Source organism: Ovis canadensis, chromosome 8 (assembly GCF_042477335.2).
Source record: "Ovis canadensis isolate MfBH-ARS-UI-01 breed Bighorn chromosome 8, ARS-UI_OviCan_v2, whole genome shotgun sequence".
In the NCBI taxonomy this organism is placed as follows: Eukaryota; Metazoa; Chordata; class Mammalia; order Artiodactyla; family Bovidae; genus Ovis; species Ovis canadensis.
In genome coordinates, this window is record NC_091252.1 from 102,567,091 (window position 1) to 102,585,639 (window position 18,549).

Genomic DNA, 18,549 nt, shown 5'->3' on the forward strand with positions numbered 1-18,549 from the left:
AAGGGACCAGAACTCCATGGGCCCGTGCCCCAGCCCTCACCCAGGCCTGCCTGGCAGGGGCAGGAGGCTGGGTCAGGATCCAGAGCCAGGTGCCTGGCTGCCCCCCAACCCTGCTCTTCCCTGGGGCTGTTTCCAGGGGCAAATTCAGCGGAGGCCAGCCAGCCTTCAGTCCCATGCCTGTGGGCTCCAGCTGCCCATAGACTGGGGTCGGGGTGGTGGGTAACAACACAGCCGGAGGCTCAAGTCCAAGGTCAGGGCGCAGCTCGGCTCTGCTGAGGCCACTTCCCGTCTGGCCGCCAGGGCGCTCACCATGTGCTCACGTGCCCTTCCACCCCTCGTGCGCCTGGAGGCTCTCTCTCCTAGGAGGCCACCCTCATGGGGGCGGACCCCACCCTGGGGCTCATTCAGCTCTTCCCACAAATTCAGCCACAGCAGGGGCAGGGCTTCACCACATGAACTTGGCAGGGCGCGGCGGGGGCATGAAGAGCAGGGCACAGGGGTGGCGCCCCCCACGCCTGCTCCCCGCCTGCTCCCCGCTTTCCTTCTCCATCTCCTGACTCTGCGTCCACCCAGCCTGAGCTCCTGCAGAAATGACTGCTGTGCTCTGACCGAACCTCGGCCAGTGCCCACACGGTCAGAACCCAGAAGAACTTGGACCAGACTGTGCGGAGCCCCGAGCTTCACCAAGAGCACCACCGGGCGCTGGAGCCCAGTCTCACCAGGACAGCGGTGTGCCCTTTACCAAGCGATTCCAGCAACAGGTAAATGTGGGGGCCAAACACAAGAGCCGGGGTCCCTGCGGAGCCTGAGCGGGGTCCCTGCCAGGAGCCACTGACAGCCGAGAACCCATCCCCGCTCCACGTGGTGCCGTGAGTCCAGGTCACAAGGCTGTGCAGAGGCCCCGGACATCTCCTGAGCTCACGGCCCCCTCCCGAGGCCACTGCCCCCTCCGAGGCCCCAGGCCCCCTCCCGAGCTCACGGTCCCTCCTGAGCTCACGGCCCCCTCCCGAGGTCACTGCCCCCCTCCAGAGGCCCTGGCTGGCTTCCATGTTCTCATCACACCAGCACAGGCTCATCCCAGACCCCCAGCTGTCTCTTTTCCCCAAAGAAAGTGGATTTTGTTATTTTAAACAATACAACGCCAGGGGGCTTCCCTGGTGGTCCAGGGGCTAAGCTTGCACTCTCAATAGGAGGCCCCGGGCTCGATCCCTGTTCGGGGACTAGATCCCACACGCTGCAACCAGAGGCCTGCAGGGTCCCCACTCAGGCAGCGCAGCCTAAAGCAGCACACACTCTAAAATGGCATGTGGACGGGACTGCTCTCCTCAGCCTGATCAGAGGAGACGTGAGTGGCGTGGTTTCCATGGAAAGGCCGGGAAGCGCTACGGGCCCGTAGCTTGAATATTCTGTCAGTGGAAGCAGATTCCCATGGCAGGGGCCAGAGGAACCTGAGCAGGTGGCGCTTCTGAACCTGCTGGCTGGGTGTCCCCTTTTCCAAGTCCCCTGACAGAGAACTAACGCTAGCAACCTCTGGCTCGTGCAGCCAGCGGTCACTCCCATACGCATCGTGCACAGGCCTGCAGCTCTGGCATTTCTAGGCGCCCTGTAGTGGCCTTGAATCTGCGCTGAAATTCTGTGCTTAATACGTTGCTGTGTCTAAGGCCACCTGGATTTCACAATGTAACTTCAAATCCAACAAAGGCATACTTATCCTGCTGTGACACCCATCTGTCTCTCAGGCGACATAAAATCTGGATCAGCCCTGGAGCCTTCTCTTCATTCACACACAAGCTGAGCACCTCACTGTGGCCGCCTCTGCCCCTGCAGGCGCCTCTGTGCTGGGCTGGTCCTGGCCACGCCCCCTGCAACCAGGCCACCTGGGCCTCCGCTCCGGCCTCATGTGTCCACCCTCCTTCCAGCCCTTCTTCCTGAGTCAGCGCGTTACGCCCTTCAGTATTATGGTCAAGAATTTGAACAACTCCACCAGCCGTCTCAAGGTCAAGTTGACTTTGATCTTGGCTGCGGTATTCCTTGTTTACAGCCGTATTAACAATGTCTACTGTGGTGGGGCAGACAGGCCTTCAGAGTTCCCACAGTCACATGGGGTGCAGAAATTACACAAAAACCCTGATACCCCGGCCCTGGGACCAGAGGTGCTTTGGAGATGGTGCTGTGACCCAGCCCCAGGGGTCCTGAGCAGACTGGAGCCGAGAATCAAACGGAGGCCCCCCGGCAGGGCCTTGACCCCCTCCTTACAAATGCCCCATCTCAGCCAGCTCAGGACTGAAAGCACTCAACACTGAATGGTGTACGAGCTACCAAAACTGAATTCTCACAGCCTAGAGGCTGGAAGACCAAGGCCTGGCGACCGTAATAACCTGAACTGATGCTGACAGTCAGATCTGGGCCTGAGGATGTGAACTGTTCTAGAGGGACAACCTAGCTCTTACTTCAAATAAAAAGCTAAAAGAAAAATCTCACATTGGGGCAGAATTGCCCTCGTTCACAAGTCCCAAAATAAATTTATGCTCATGAGCATCTGTCAAGTTTATTTTAAAATTTCTCTTGAATTGGATTATATCAGAGATGATGGGAAACCACACATATCTGGGATAAAACACACACACACACACACACACACACACACACCCCAAAACTCAGTCTGTAAAACATGGCTACAAATCTCATCCCAATAGCATCTTAACAGTCCTTTCTTAGAACTTAACATTAACATTAATCCCTTCTTAGAACTGATCTTGAAACCATATAAACAATTTTCAGATAGCAGTAGTACTGCTATTTCCAGACTCTTGAACCATTAAGAAAAGGGAAAAGCAACAAAATCCAGTGGATAAATGTATGAGATCGTAATCACCTGAATGTTGTTCAAATTTGGCAGGAATTGTCTGAGTGTCTTTTTCCAGTAGTCATGGTGAAAGATGGACCATTAAGAAGGCTGGGCACTGAAAAATTGATGCTTTCAAACTGTGGTGCTGGAGAAGACTCTTGAGAGTCCCTTGGACTGCAGTATCAAACAAGTCCATCCTAAAGGAAATCAACCCTGAATATTCATTGGAAGGACTGATGCTGAAGCTGAAGCTCCAATACTTTGGCCACCTGATGAGAAGAACTGACTCCTCTGAGAAGACCCTGACACTGGGAAAGACTGAAGGCAGGAGGAGACGGGGACGACAGAGGATGAGATGGTTGGATGGCACCACCAACTCGATGGACATGAGTTTGAGCAAGCTCCGGGAGGTGGTGAAGGACAGGGAGGCCTGGCGTGCCGCAGCCCATGGGGTTGCAGAGTCGGACGGGACTGAGCGACTGAACCGCCTCTGATGCCGGGTCTCCCTGCACGTGGAGCGCATGCTGCATGAACCCTGGCACCTGCGCTGGTCCCTCTGGAGCAAGAGGCAGGAGAGGTCAGGGGCCGGAGAGGTCAGGGGCCAGAGAGGTCAGGGGCCGGAGAGGTCAGGGACAGCGGGGTCAGGGGCCGGAGAGGTCAGGGGCCGGAGAGGTCGGGGCAGCGGGGTCAGGGGCAGCGGGGCGGGTGCAGGGCCTCGTGGGAAACAGAGCTGCACGGCAGCGCCTGACCGAGCTCCAGAGGACGCATTCTAAAACCCGTGCGAACGTGACATGAGTCCCTTTGAAGCCTGGTGGCAAAGTGCAACCCCGGATCAGGGAAAGGAAAACACTCCTGACTCACCTGCAAGGAGGACGGGACAGTGGCCGTGAGAACACCGGGGGGACACGGATGGCTCTTCCGGTTGCTGGGACAGAAGCCCAGCTTGGACTGGCTCAACAGAAAGGCATTCTGTCCTGTGTTGTGGGATGTCTGACTTTACCCGAAGCAGGGGTACGGACTCCACCAGCGTGTGCTGCAAACCCGGGGGCAGCTAGTGTGAAGGTTGTAACAAGTCTGAGGTTTTCCCACAATGCAGGAATACATATGGTCGAGCAGGCAAGAAAATAAGGGCAAAAGTGAAAAAGAGGCAGATAGTCAGGGTGGTAAGTCCATGAGGCACACTCTGTCAGCCTCAGGACATCGCTGGTTTCTGTTTTCAGAAGGTGAGGGACTTGGGCGTTAACGGTCATGGACGCAGAAGGCAAGGGCTTGGGATCTCGGGAAGGGAGCTGGGACCGAGGACGCTGAGTGAAATGTGGCCCAGAAAGACCACCCATATGCCCACGGAGACGAGCCTGTCTGTCTTAGCTCGAGGTAAGGAAATCGCCTCGCAAATCCTTAACCACAGGACTGCTCTTGCAGTTTTAGCTTATGCTACCTGACACAGGATGTCCGAGCAAAGACGCTTACGAGAAAGAAAAATGTGGTCTTGGCTGGGAAGACTCAGAGCACTTCTCAGGGCAAACCAAGGCCCTGTTCAGCCACTCCTTTAACTAAAGTCATGCAAGACCCTCAAGGATAAACTGTGATCAAGGTCATCTTTGAAGGTTTCCTGTCAAGTAGAACTGGTGGACACAAAACCATCAGAAATGGATACAAAGGCTTTAGACAACAGAGTCATGTCATACACAGCCTTTGAATCAATGTGTTTAAAGTGAAACCTAACTCGGGTATAAGGCACCGTAGTGAAGAATGGGAAGATCGAAAAGAACCAAAGTGAAACTAGAAATAAATGTAGTTACCGATGAGTTAGAGGTGGTGAGCCCAGTCCCGCTCAGTGCACTTGCTCAGCCGTGTCCGACTCTCTGCGACCCCGTGGGCTGCGGCACGCCAGGCCTCCCTGTCCATCACCGACTCCTGGAGTTCACCCAACCCATGTCCATTGAGTCGGTGATGGCATCCAGCCATCTCATCCTCTGTTGTCCCCTTCTCCTCCTGCCCCCAATCCTGTCCAGCATCAGGGTCTTTTCAAATGACAGCTCTTCGCATCAGGTGGCCAAAGGATTGCAGTTTCAGCTTCAGCATCAGTCCTTCCAATGAACACCCAGGACTGATCTCCAACCAGGATGGACTGGTTGGATCTCCTTGCAGTCCAAGGCACTCTCAAGAGTCTTCTCCAACACCACAGTTCAAAAGCATCAATTCTTCGGTGCTCAGCTTTCTTTATAGTCCAACTCTCACATCCATACAATTAGGATGGGGTGAGGCAAAATCAAGAATACCAAAACACAGTGACTGCGAGACGCAGCTAGAATCAAGCGTCACTGTTTCAAGTATTACTCATTTTAGGGTTTTAAGTATTACTGTCAGCTATTGGTCATTAATTTTGTCATGGTGTTCATCACTGAAAATAACTTTTAACTTTGATGAAAATAAATTCATCAAATTTTTTTGTCTACTGTTTTATACTTTCCAGGTTTTGTTTTAAGAGTCTTTCCCAAGCGTAGGTCACAATGCCCTTTTCCTATAATTTATTGTACTTACTTATAGTTTTACCTTTCAAATTTAAATAGCTACGTCATTAGATGTATGCATGTTTAAATAAAAAGAGCTTAATTTTTCTCAAAATAGCCAGTTTTTCCTTAAACATTGTACCAAATAATCGACCTTCCCCACAGTTCTGTGGTGTCATATTTAGTAAGTTCCCAATATCTCTGAAATTTCCTATACATTCCTCTGGCCTTATTTCAGTTATTGAGCCAATAACTCATGGTTTTCATTTTTATGGTTTTGAAGTATTTCTCATTATCTAATAGGGAAAACATGAAGCTGACTTAGCCTTTTATGTATCTTTTTTCCCCAATATATGTGTTTTGGAATAAGATCCGAGTGGTACTGGAACTTTGATTGAGACTGCAATAAATTGATAAATTAGTGAAGAATTGGCAATCTCATAATCTTAGGCTGTAACTTAAATTACAGAAGGATATAAAATGCTATTTAGATCTTCTATGCAGCTTGTTAGCATTTCTAAATTTTTTCCATGATCTTTTTGTGTGTGATTAAGCTCACAGATATTTTCAAGTGTTATCTGCCATAAATGGCACCCCACTCCAGTGTTCTTGCCTGGAGAGTCCCAGGGACGGGGGAGCCTGGTGGGCTGCCGTCTATGGTGTCGCACAGAGTCGGACACGACTGAAGTGACTTAGCAGTAGTATCTGCTATAGAAAGGAAATCTTATTTATAAGTTTTGTTAGTTATTATTGGTGTATTGACCGATGTTACTAGTTATTACATTTAATAACCATGAAAACTCGTATTAGTTCTAACAGCTGAATGATTCTACTGGGTTAGTTTTTCCAGTTAAGTGAATGAGATAATCTGCAGATACAAGGCCTCTTTCTTCCTTCAAGCCCTTTCACTCTCTTTCCTTGTCTTATGAGCCGCGATCTCCAATACTGTGTCAGATGTTGTCGGAGCAGCTGCTCTTGCCGTGTGCTCCATCATCAAGAGATGCTTCCAAAATCTGTCCCTTACGTTTAGTATTTGCTCTGAGTTTTGCCAAATAACCTATACTATCCTTACATTGCTCGAGTTCCTTTTAATCTTAAACAGTAGTGGATATGTTCTTTCTGCATCTACTGAGACAATACAAAATATTTTCTCTTATTCAAGTAGTGAATTAAGACCTTAGACCTTCTAATGTGGAACCAATCTTGCATTTGGGGATAAATCTTAATCAAGAAGTATTTTTAAGTTCACAGTGGAATTCAGTGGCTCATGTTTTATTAGGGATTCACACAGATTTACTCATAACTGAAATGGGTCCATAATCACTTTTTGTTTTATATTCAGCTGGGGGGATAAAATAATAAATAATACTGTCACTGTGAACCAAGTGGAGTTCTTACACATCAGTAGATACTGGGAACGCCAGATTGCAGAGTCATGTGGAAAACGGTTTCTTATAAAGTAAAACATACATTTAATATATGACCCAGAAATCTCAGCTATAAGTATGGATCCATCCTAAAGGAAATCAGTCCTGGGTGTTCACTGAAAGGACTGATATTGATGCTGAAACTCCAATATTTTGGCCACCTGATGCGAAGAGCTGACTCATTGGAAAAGACCCTGATGTTGGGAAAGATTGAGGGCAGGAGGAGAAGGGGATGACAGAGGATGAGATGGTTGGATGGCATCAATGGACATCTCAATGGACATGGGTTTGGGTGGACTCCGGGAGTTGGTGATGGACAGGGAGGCCTGGCGTGCTGCGATTCATGGGGTCGCAAAGAGTCAGACTCAACTGAGCGACTGAACTGAACTGAAGAAAAATAAAAATATATGCTGGCCCAAAGAGCTGTTCATGAATGCTTCTGTAGCTATATTCATAATAGACTAAAACTCAGACAACCAAAATATCCACCCCTGGTGACTGCGTATACGAAGTGCGATAACCATACGATGGAGCTCACTGCTGGTGCAACAATATGAAGAGGCCTCAAACGGCACTAGGTGAAGTAGAAGAATCCATACACTCGCCACACATCGTGCTATTCAATGTATGGACTTCCTGAAGAGACACGTAGGGACAGAAGTCAGTGATCAGGATGGGAAGGGGGTGCTGACTGCAAAGGGGCTCAGCAGACCTTGAGTGAGAGGAATGCTATTCAACACCATGTGGTGGGATCTGGGGAGCGAGAGATCCTCTAGGTATTTTAATGCCTGAAACATTAAAAAAGACTTACATCACACCCTTATGTGCATACAGGGCAGCAATCCTGCAAAGCGATTACTAACAACCAGCTGTGAAAGAAGCAGGGGTGTCATTCTAGCAGTAACTGAAGAACACAGGAGAAACAGGCCGGGGTTCTAGTTTCCAAGGGCAGACGTGTGCTCACGCCCGGCGCACACGGAACTGTGACTCTGCTTCTCCCAGTGCAGGCTGCTGAGATGCTCGGCGTTTCCACTCATTGCTCTCCCCGTAATCACGGCCATCACGTAGCCTCCACGTGCCTGATATCCCGAGGAGACAAGCTTTTCAATGGCTCCTTTCTGTCACTGTTCCCACAAACTCTGAGACTCGTTTCTTCATTCACTGAGAACCGTCTTCCACGTTTGTGACAAGTGGGGCAAATCGCACTGCCCTGCCTACAACATTTTATTGTGTAAACAGATATGAAAATAGCCACTTTACCCTAGAATCACGTTTCTCTAGAAGCTTCACGCTCTCCCTGTGCCCACATGGAGCACACAGCCCGTGGAGGTAGAAGGCGGCAGAGTTCGGTTCTGGGTGCAGGCTGGGTCCGGCGCTGGGGCATGACCCTGGTGCTGTGCCCTCCTAGCGGGGCCGCACAAGCTCTCCTGCCTCGGCATTCCCATCCAGGCAACAGGGTCGTGCGTGCTAAGTCGCTCAGCTGAGTCCAGCTCTGTGCAACCCTATGGACTGTAGCCTACTAGGCTCCTCTGTCCATGGGATGCTCCAGGCAGGAATACTGGAGCAGACTGCCGTGTCCTGCTCCAGGGGATCGTCTGGACCCAGGGATCGAACCCACATCGCTTAGGTCTCCTGCACTGGCAGGCAGGTTCTTCACCACGAGTACCACCTGGGAAGCCCAACAGGGACAAGGTTACAGAATCCTGTCCGCCCTGACTGTTCTATCCATCACTGGGGATGAGAACAGCTTCCACGTCAGAGACGCTGAGAACTAGGTATGGGAAATTCTCTTGCTTTAGAACGTATCACCTCCTCTGGGACAGCCAGGACTGTCTCCTACACTTCGGTTTGAATGTGAGAGGTGCCGTGGTGTGTGCTGAGCTCCATGTGCAAACTGAAGGGAAGCATTTCAGAGAGGGGGGGGTCACCAGCCTGCAAGTCGAAAGTACACACTCAGTCCTCTGCTGACCCGTCAGAAGTCGGACGGGCCTTTCCGGCCTTCAGCTGCTGTGAGAGCTCTGATTACAGAGCCGACTTGCTTGTTGCAGGGGTGAACCCTGTAAGTGAGGTCCTCGGTTGACCTCCGTTGACCTCGGTTGACTGGAACTAGGAGAAAGTGATTAACGAGAATAACCAAACGCAAGGCATAACATCGTGCCGATGAGACCCACGTTTCCAGCATTCTGCTCTCCTGCACGGATCCAGCCTAAGATGCCATCTCTTTGTGGCCTGCCTGCGCGGTTATCTGCAACCCTTTCTTTCACTGGATGTCTTTCCTAAACATCGATAAATCCCCAAACTCAAGAGCATCTTTGCAAAAAGAGGAAAAAGAAAAATTGTCGCATTTCTTCTGAGCAACGAGTATGAGTGAGTCTCCATTTTGATCATGTTTCATGGAGTTTTAAGGACAATTAATGAAAAACACCACAAAAGAAGCATGCTTAGTCTAATTCGCTTAAAACTCTTAGATATGAAAATGGTTCTGACAGCTGAACCCTTTCACTTCCAGAGACTCAAGGTCTGAGCTCCTCAGAAAACCCATCTCTACCTCCCTGCTGGAAGTGATGGGCCCGCAGGAACGCTGGAGGGGGTGCACCTTCCAGGCCCTGTGACACGGGCCAGGGATGGGGGCGGGTGGCTCATTAACACCACACCCAGCAGCACAGACGCCAGGGGAGAGAGGCCCCAGCTCGCCGCTGGCGGGAGGAGAGGAGGCGTATCACCGTTCAGCTGTGGGCCCTGGGTCCCGGCCTAATTGAAGCCCGGGTGTGTCCGCGCCAGGATGAATCAGCCACCAGGCCCTCCGGCATGCCGCTGTTTGTCTTGGGCCGAAGGGAGCCAGGAGGCGCTTGCTTACATGCTCTGGGAGACCCTGTGGTAGACGAGGGGGCAGGTCTGAAATCTCCGCAAAAAATTTAGTGTTCAGCCCCATCCATCAAAAGAAGAAATTTACAAATGACAACAGACTTCCAAATGTTCTCTGAAGCAGAATTTTAAAATTATAGTCAATGATGTGCTGTCCAATTACCGCAAATATGACAGCTTACAAGGAGCAAGGAGCAGTGCGCGGACCGTCTGCTCACTGTTGATGAACGGCCTCTCCGTAGGGGCAGTGTCATGCGTCGGCTTTGATCGTTTCTAATCCATTACTAGAACCCCCTCATCCTGTGATGCTTCTGGACTTGCTCGGGGAGCCAGAACAGAACCGAAAGGAGACCTCGCCAACTCTCTTCCCCTTTTTTAACCTTGTACAAACCTTAGAGGCTAGTGTAGAATAAAATTAAGACCACGGATGAAGCAACCTAAATGTCACGGGCAGAGCAATGTGGCACATACATACGATGGGATAGTCCTCAGCCATAACAAGGAATGAAGTGACGCCATCTGCAGCAACACGGATGGACCCAGAATATCCGCTTCAGACTAAGGGCAGCCAGCCAGCCAGCCAGCCAAGTATCGTTCAGTATCACTTAGCCGTGCACTCTAATGGGTGCAAACTAATGTCTGTGAGACTTTAGTCTCTTTACTGCTCAGGCAGTAAAGAATCTGTCTGCAACGCAGGAGACCCGGGTTCCATGCCTGGGTTGGGCAGACCCCCTGGAGAATGGAATGGCAACCCAGTCCAGGATTCTTGCCTGGAGAATCCCATGGACAGAGGAGCCTGGCGGGCTACGGTCCATGGGCTGCAAGAGTCAGACACGACTGAAGTGACTTGGCGTGCATAAGGGAGACACAAGGAGACACAGGTTCGATCCCTGGCTCAGGAAGATGCCCTGGAGAAGAAAACGTCGACGCACCCCAGAATTCCTGCCTGGGAAATCCCACGGACAGAGGAGCCTGGCAGGCTGCAGCCCAGGGGTTTGCGAGAGTTGGACACGACTGAGCAACTAAACCACCACCACCATTTGTGACACGCGAGACACACACAGAGGCAGAGGCGCTGACAGCAGCTGCTTCCGTGTCAGTGCTTAACCTCCCCAGCCTCGCCTTCCGCAGGAAGCACTCCGGCAAACTGACCTGGTTTTGGAGCTTGAGGGACATCAATACCCTGACACTGTAAACTTCGGTACAGAAGACACTTTTATGCCCAGATTATTTTTTGTGTTTCCCTCTGTCAAACCCTCCACAAAACCCCTGCCTCTGTTTCTGTTTATACATCATCCTTCAGTTGGGCCACAGGATTTGGGAGGTGAAGGAAACCTTAAAAACACAAACTAGATTTTCCTGACACCAACACGAGGCATCTCCACCTGCTGTGAAGTTGCAGAGCTGGCTGGGGAAGGGGTCCCCGCCTCACAGGCCGAGCAGCTCCCCCAGGCCTCCGCAGGCGCTGCTGTGAACCCCAGGACCCTAACTGGCTGGGAGACTGCAGCCCCAGCCAAATCCTTCAGCAACATCTCCACACAGGAGCTGTGCCTTCACAGAAGCAGTAAGTGCAAGGATTTCGTCTGGATTAAAGGCCTCAGGCTGGCTCACATTTGAAAGTGCTGGCTTCAGGCCCTCTCGGCAGAGACGGGCTCGAGAGGGCGCCGAGGACCCTCGCTGCCGCCCAGACGGCCACTGCTGTGTCACAGGTTTCAGGAAAGCAGCTCCCCCGAGGAAGCATCGCCCTCCACGGTGAGTGACCAGCCTCTCCTGCGGGCGCGGCGCCCCGGTCAGATCGCGGCCGCCGCAGCCGCCGTCCTGACCGTCCGGCCTCACGCAGGGCCCCTGGCTCAGGTCACACTCCTGGTCGAGGAGCCCAGGGTTCCCGGGGCGGGTCTGGGCGGTGGTTTCTGAAATCGCTGCCGGCGGCCCGCGGTGAGCCAAGGCCCAGCTCTCCGAAGGCTTGCATGCTGTCATCTCGTTACTTCTCCAGCGCCTCTAATCCAGGATAAACATTCCCACGTCCTTCCAGTTTGCCGAGGCCCACATGTGGAAAAGTTTTGTGGGCGGCCTCTGGCTTCTCCGGGTGAATGTTCCCGTAACTCGGCCCCAGCCCCGCGCACTGGGGAGGGCTCTGGCCCCCGGGGGCTCTGTGGACAGGTCTGCCTGGGGTGGCCTCACCCAGACGGTGTGGTGCTGAACCGAGGGCCCAGGGACAAGCGCGTCCGGGACCGGCCCCTCGGCGGCCTTCCGAGACCAGCCTGGGGCAGGGTCCGCGAGCATGGGGCATTCCACGGGACAGTCGGCGGCGGGACGTCCCCAGCCCAGGTGTCCTGGTGAGGACGGGACTCCAGCGGTCCTGCCCTCCCACCTGAAGCACCCCGGTATGGTTATTAGACCAAGTCTGATCCAGGAGCCGGGGGCTCCAGCGGGCCAGTGACAGCTTCCCCGTGATGGGCCGGGGACCCGCCGCTTTCCACCCGGGGAGGCCCGCAGGGAGGGGGGCTGTTAACAGGTGGGTTTCACTCCAAGACACTTTAGGGTCTGCAGAGCGAGGCCGAGAGGGACGGAGCCTGCTGCTCGGGGTTGGCATGCAGGGTGTGGGGGGTTGATTGGGGAGTCCTGGGTGTAGACGGGATTAGGGTGCCGAAGGGTCTGGGTGCAGAGGACCCGGATGTTCAGGGGGTCTGGGTGTGGGGGTGGGGGAGGCGTGTGGGGAGGAGGGGTCTGGGCGGTGTCTGGGTGGGTGGGGGTGGGAGGGGTCTGGGTTGGGGGTGGAGGCTGCTCTGACTCTCAGGATGCAGGGCTCAGGGTGCTTCCTGCTTGGAAAGAAAGGGTCCAGAAGTCTCCGGAGCCCACCCGCGCGGGTGTGAGCCAGCAGCTCAATAGCTCATGCAGACCCCAGCCCGCGCGCCCACCCCACCATCCCACACTTGCAGACATAGCCTCCCACGCAGACGCACAGACTTGCTTCAAGACCCTGCGGTGCCGCCTTATCCGATGTCTCCAGAGAAGCAGAACTCTCTTGGGCCGGAAATCTCCAGAGAGAGGAGCGTGGTGGCCTTGACCACCTAAACTCCATCCATGTCAACGACAGGGTCCAAGCTCAGAAGCGAGACTTCCTTCCAGTGCATGATCGACTTTATGGGCTGTTTCAAACTCTCCATACCGTCGCTGGTGACACACACAGAACGCACCGCTGCGTAAAAGCATTGGACTGAGATAATTACTCACATATTTTTAGAAGTAGAGAATCTTCTGTCACAGAACCCAAGAATTCTGTTTTTGTTTTGAAAGAGAAAAAACTTACTGAACCAGAGTCACTGGTAGGAGGTCCTGCTCCACAGTCCTGCACTCAGGTCCCAGCAGACGCGGAAAGAGGAGACTGCAAAACCCAAATTCAGGGGCAGAGCAGTGGAGAGAGGGCAAAGGAAAGACTGACCAAGCCTCTCAACCAAAAACAAGTCTGTGACTTAAAATTATAAACACGTTTAAATTGAACCCTGAGGCAGACAGTTGATAACAGCTGGAAGATAAATGCATTCCAGATCAATTTGAAATAAATAGATGACAATGATAATTTAAAATACGTACGCTGATAATCCACAAAGAGATGAATGGACAATAGCGAAATGGAACGCAAGAAATCATTTTACAAACTGCAATGAAATATAAGAAGGTAGATATGCTAAGGGACACACTGCAAATTTAAAAATACTAGAAGAAGATGCAGAATACTGCCTGCTGAGGCAAAGCACATTTGAAAGAAGTTTATTAGATATAACATTAAAGAACCATCCGAAATCCAGCTTAGAGAGGCCAGTTAATCTAAAATCACAAAAGATCAGTTAAAAGACATGGATGATACTTTATTTTATTTTATTTTTTTTAGTTTTTTATTTTTTAAATTTTAAAATCTTTAATTCTTACATGCGTTCCCAAACATGAACCCCCCTCCCACCTCCCTCCCCAAACATATGCTGATGTATGGCAGAAATCAACATTATGGTGTAAAGCAATTCTCCTTCAGTTAAAAATAAATAAATTTTAAAAATATGTCTGAGAGAATCCAGAGCAAACAATAAAGGCAATTTGAGAGAAACAATATTTAAGAGGTAAAGGATGGCAAATTCCATATCAGCAGCATTAGCTATCAGGAAGCAACAATATGTTCAAAGTGCTGATAGTAAAATCAATATGTTAATACTATAGCAATCTAAAAATGTATACCAAGCTAACCTATCATTTGAGAGTGATGGCAAAAATGAAGACATTTTCAGATATACAAAGACCAAGAGATATTATCGCTTTCAATACCTCACTGAAAAAAATGATATTATGAAAACAGCCTTTCAGCAAGAGAAGGTGACCTAGAGGAAGAAGCAAGATACAAGAAACAGACAGACACAGAGAGTGATCGAGCTCTGGACAGCAACACAGCTCTCCACAGGACATCAGCCTCCTGAAGTCTTTTTCTTGTCCATGTAGAAACAGAGATATGGAGTAACCCCAGATTTTTTCATTAAACTGTATAACCAAGTATATGAATTACAATGTTAAGGGTAACAGTTAAAAGAGGAACTACATTCTTCAGATTCCAACCAACACTGAGAAAAATATTTAAAAACCAAACTTGCAGAGGCAGAAGGGGAAACAAAAGAATCAAAGTCCAATATGAAAAACAGCAAAATTCACTTGTAAACGTTTTATATCAGTAGTCCAAACTATCACGAACGTAAGTTCTCCGGTTAAAAGGCAGCAACTACGAGCTTAAGAAATTCAGCGAGAGAGACTGAGAGTAAGCACGGAGAAGCTGCGCCACGCATGCATTACACGTGTGCATTACACGTGTGCATTAACGAGCATGAAGCCTGTTAGTGCCGTTGGCGTAAAAGAAAGTTAACTTCAAAAACCTAAGTAGGGAATAAAATTGAATGAAAAATAACGACCCAAAGCAGAATCCTTGGGAGGATCACAAGCTTTACACACCAACTGTGCCAGATGCCGAACGCAGGAGACACCGGGGCTCAGACTGTAACTCGCCCCCGTTATAAACCCTCAGGTCAAAGGCCCGTGTACGTAAGCTTCAGAAGGCCTGAAAAGGAGCGCCAGCTTCGACCCAGAAGATATGACATAGTAGATACTAAGCAGAATCCTGTACATATGATTCATGCATATTTTTTTCCAGAAACACATGGAAGCGGGTTACTGTGCCAGGGGCTAGGTCAATATCGTACAAATCATAACCTTTGGAAACGATTCCTCAGAAATCACATTTGGAAACATTTAAAAAATGCATTCCTAAGTAATTCATTGACTACAAAGGAATTTGTTACAGAAAATTTGTAAATAATTAAAAATTAAAGAAGTACTTCATGTCAAAACTGAAACAAAACTGATGTTTGAGAGAAATCTGCAGCTTTAAATGCAAATGTTAAGAGAGAAAAAAGCCTGAAATAAATAAGTGAAAGATTCAACACCATAAGCAATAAGCTTAGAAAAGTACAAGGGAATGACACTAAGCATAGAAGGAAAGGAAAAAAGACAAGAGCAAAGACGAAAGGGTGAGTTAAGAAACCCGAGCGAGCCCCAAGGCTGCTCCGCCGAAGCGGCTAGTGCTCCAGCGCCCCTGCCTGCAGCAGCCGCACCTCGGAGGGGAAAGGAGAGAGGCAGACACCCCTGAGACAGCAGCAGACACCCGGGGCCAGCTCAGGAGGATTCGCCCCTCTGCCTCGCGGTAGCTCTGTGACTCTCTCTCTGCGAAGCCCCACACTCAACCCGAACTCAACACACCTCCTCTCCCACCAAGTCTGCGAGAGTAACCACCACCTGTCTGCTCTCGATTATGTCTGTGGTGTATAGCATGTGGGCTTCTGTGCCTTTAAAAGGAAAGCTTGCTAACAAGCGAGGCAAAATTCGTTCAAAATGGTCCTAACAGGTTAGAAGTTCAGATATGGGGGAACTGGCAGGAAGCGTACTGACATGCAGATTTATTGTGAAATGCATCAAAAATCAGATGAGTGGGTTAAGAGGAAGATAGATGGATAGCTATGTGATAAGCCAAACACGGTAAAATATCAATCATAGAATCTAAATAGTGGGAATTCAGCTGCTTCCTGCAAACTCTCTCAACTTTGATTATGTTAGAATAGGTTCATAATAATGTTGGACAGCGTAGCAGCCTCTGTCTTCAATGAAGGTATCTGGTTACCCACTCTTAACATCCTCTCAAAGCTTTGATGAAAATCAATTATTTTAGGCTTTGGAAACTCCACCTTCTACTCTCTGTGTAATTTCCCACAGATCCTCAGATGAGGCCTGTCAGAGCAGACAGCACTGCGTGGCTGCCATTCACCACGACAGTGCCACCCGGGCTTCCACGTGACAGTGCCCAGGCCGCAGGTGAGCAGACTGGCCCTTGGCAGCAAACAGCGACTGTGTGAAAACGTGTCAGCGCTAACTTTGTGAGTCGTTACTGCGGGGTCTTCTTCAGGCCCTGATGAGCTCTAGTTAGTTAAAACCACGTGCTCATAGTCAGGGTCTAGTGCCTTTCATGGGGTCTCTCTGCAGGGAGGAGGCAGTTAACGTGGAGTGACCTCCCGGTGAACCTGCGGCCCCCTGGATGAAACCACAACCCGCACGCCGGGGCAGCAGCAGCAGCGAGAGCCTCTGCCACAGACGGGCACGCACATCGCCCCCGCAGGACGGGGCCGCTCACCCCCTGCTCAGTTCAGTTCACTGCAGTTGCTCGGTCGTGTCTGACCCTTTGTGACCCCATGGACTGCAGCACGCCAGGCTTCCCTGTCCATCACCAACTCCCTAGAGCTTGCTCAAACTCACGTCATCCATTCAAAGATGCCACCCAACCATCTCACCCTGTCGTCCCCTTCTCCTCTCGCCTTCCATCTTTCCCAGCATCAGGGTCTTTAGATGGGTTCGTTTCACATCATGTGGCCAACGTATTGAAGCTTCAGCATCAATCAATACTCAGGACTGATTTCCTTTAGGACTGACTGCTTTGATTGCCTGCAGTCCAAGGGACTCTCAAGAGTCTTCTCCAACACCACAGTTCAAAAGCATCAATTCTTCAGCTCTCAGCCTTCTTTATGGTCCAACTTTCACATCTATACATGACTACAGGAAGAACCATAGCCTTGACTAGACGGACCTTTATCGGCAAAGTAATGGCTCTGCTTTTTAATATGCTGTCTAGGTTGGTCATAGCTTTTCTTCCAAGGAACAAGCATCTTTTAAATTTCACACTGCACTCACCATCTGCAGTGACTTTGGAACCCACCCCAAATAGTCTCTCACTGTTTCCATTGTTTCCCCATCTATTTGTCATGAAGTGATGGGACTGGATGCCATCTTAGTTTTTTGAATGTTGAGTTTCAAGCCAGCTTTTTCACTCTCCTCTTTCACTTTCAAGAGGCTCTTTAGTTCCTCTTCACTTTCTGCCTTAAGGGTGGTGTCATCTGCATATCTGAGGTTATTGATATTTCTCCCAGCAATCTTGTTTCCAGCTTGTGCTTCTTCCAACCCAGCATTTCTAATGATGTACTTACTCTGCATAAAAGTTAAATAAGCAGGGTCACAATATACAGCCTTGAATTACTCCTTTCCCAGTGTGGAACCAGTTCGTTGTTCCATGTCCGGTTCTAACTATTGCTTCTTGACCTGAATACAGATTTCTCAGGAGGCAGGTACGGTGGTCTGGTATTCCAATCTCTTGAATTTTCCACAGTTTGTTGTAACCCATATAGTCAAAGGCTTTAAGATAGTTAATGAATCAGAGACAGATTTTTTTTTTTTTTGGAACTCTCTTGATCTTTCTATGATCCAACGGATGTTTGCAATTTGATCTCTGGTTCCTCTGCCCTTTCTAAATCCAGCTTGAACATCTGGAAGTTCTTGGTTCATGTACTGTTGAAGCCTAGCTTGGAGAATTTTGAGCATTACTTTGCTAGTATGAGAGATGGGTGCAATTGTGCAGTAGTTTGAACATTCTTTGGCATTGCTTCTCTTTAGGACTGGAATGAACACTGACCTTTTCCAGTCCTGTGGTCACTGCTGAGTTTTCCAAATTTGCTGGCATACGGAGTGCAGCACTTTCATAACATCATCTTGCAGGATTTGAAATAGTTCAACTGGATTTCCATCACCCCCACTAGATTTGTTCGTAGTGATGCTTCCTAAGGCCCACTTGACCTTGCATTCCAGGATGTCTGGCTCTAGGTGAGTGATCACACCATCATGATTATCTGGGTCATGAAGATCTTTTTTGTACAGTTCTTCTGTGTATTCTTGCCACCTCTTCTGAATATCTTCTGCTTCTGTTAGGTCCATACCATTTCTGTCCTTTATTGTGCCCATCTTTGCATGAAATGTTCCCTTGGTATCTCTAATTTTTTTAAGAGATCTCTAGTCTTTCCCATTCTGTTGTTTTCCTCTATTTCTTTGCTTTGATCACTGAGGCAGGCTTTCTTCTCTCTCCTTGCTATTGTTTGGAATTCTGCATTCAGATGGGTATCTTTCCTCTCCTCCTTTGCCTTTTGCTTCTCTTCTATTCTCAGCTATTTGTAAGGCCTTCTCAGACAACCATTTTGACTTTTAGAATTTCTTCTTCTTGGGGATGGTTTTGACCACTGCCTCCTGTACGTACCTCCATCCATAGTGTTTCAGGCACTCTGTCTATCAAATCTAATCCTTTGAATCTATTTGTCACTTCTACTGTATAATCATACAGGATTTGATTTAGGTCATACCTAAATGGTCTAGTGGTTTTCCCTACTTTCTTCAACTTAAGTCTGAATTTGGCAATAAGGAGTTCATGATCTGAGCCACAGTCAGCTCCTGGTCTTGTTTTTGCTGACTGTATAGAGCTTCTCCATCTTTG

At 49.6% G+C, this 18,549-nt stretch overlaps 1 protein-coding gene across 15 annotated transcripts in view; it reads right to left on the reverse strand.

Moving 5' to 3' along the window:
- The window catches only part of WDR27 (WD repeat domain 27), a 183,405-nt gene that overhangs the window by 36,631 nt on the left and 128,225 nt on the right, over positions 1-18,549 (reverse strand). The gene's annotated exons all lie outside the window — the stretch shown is intronic.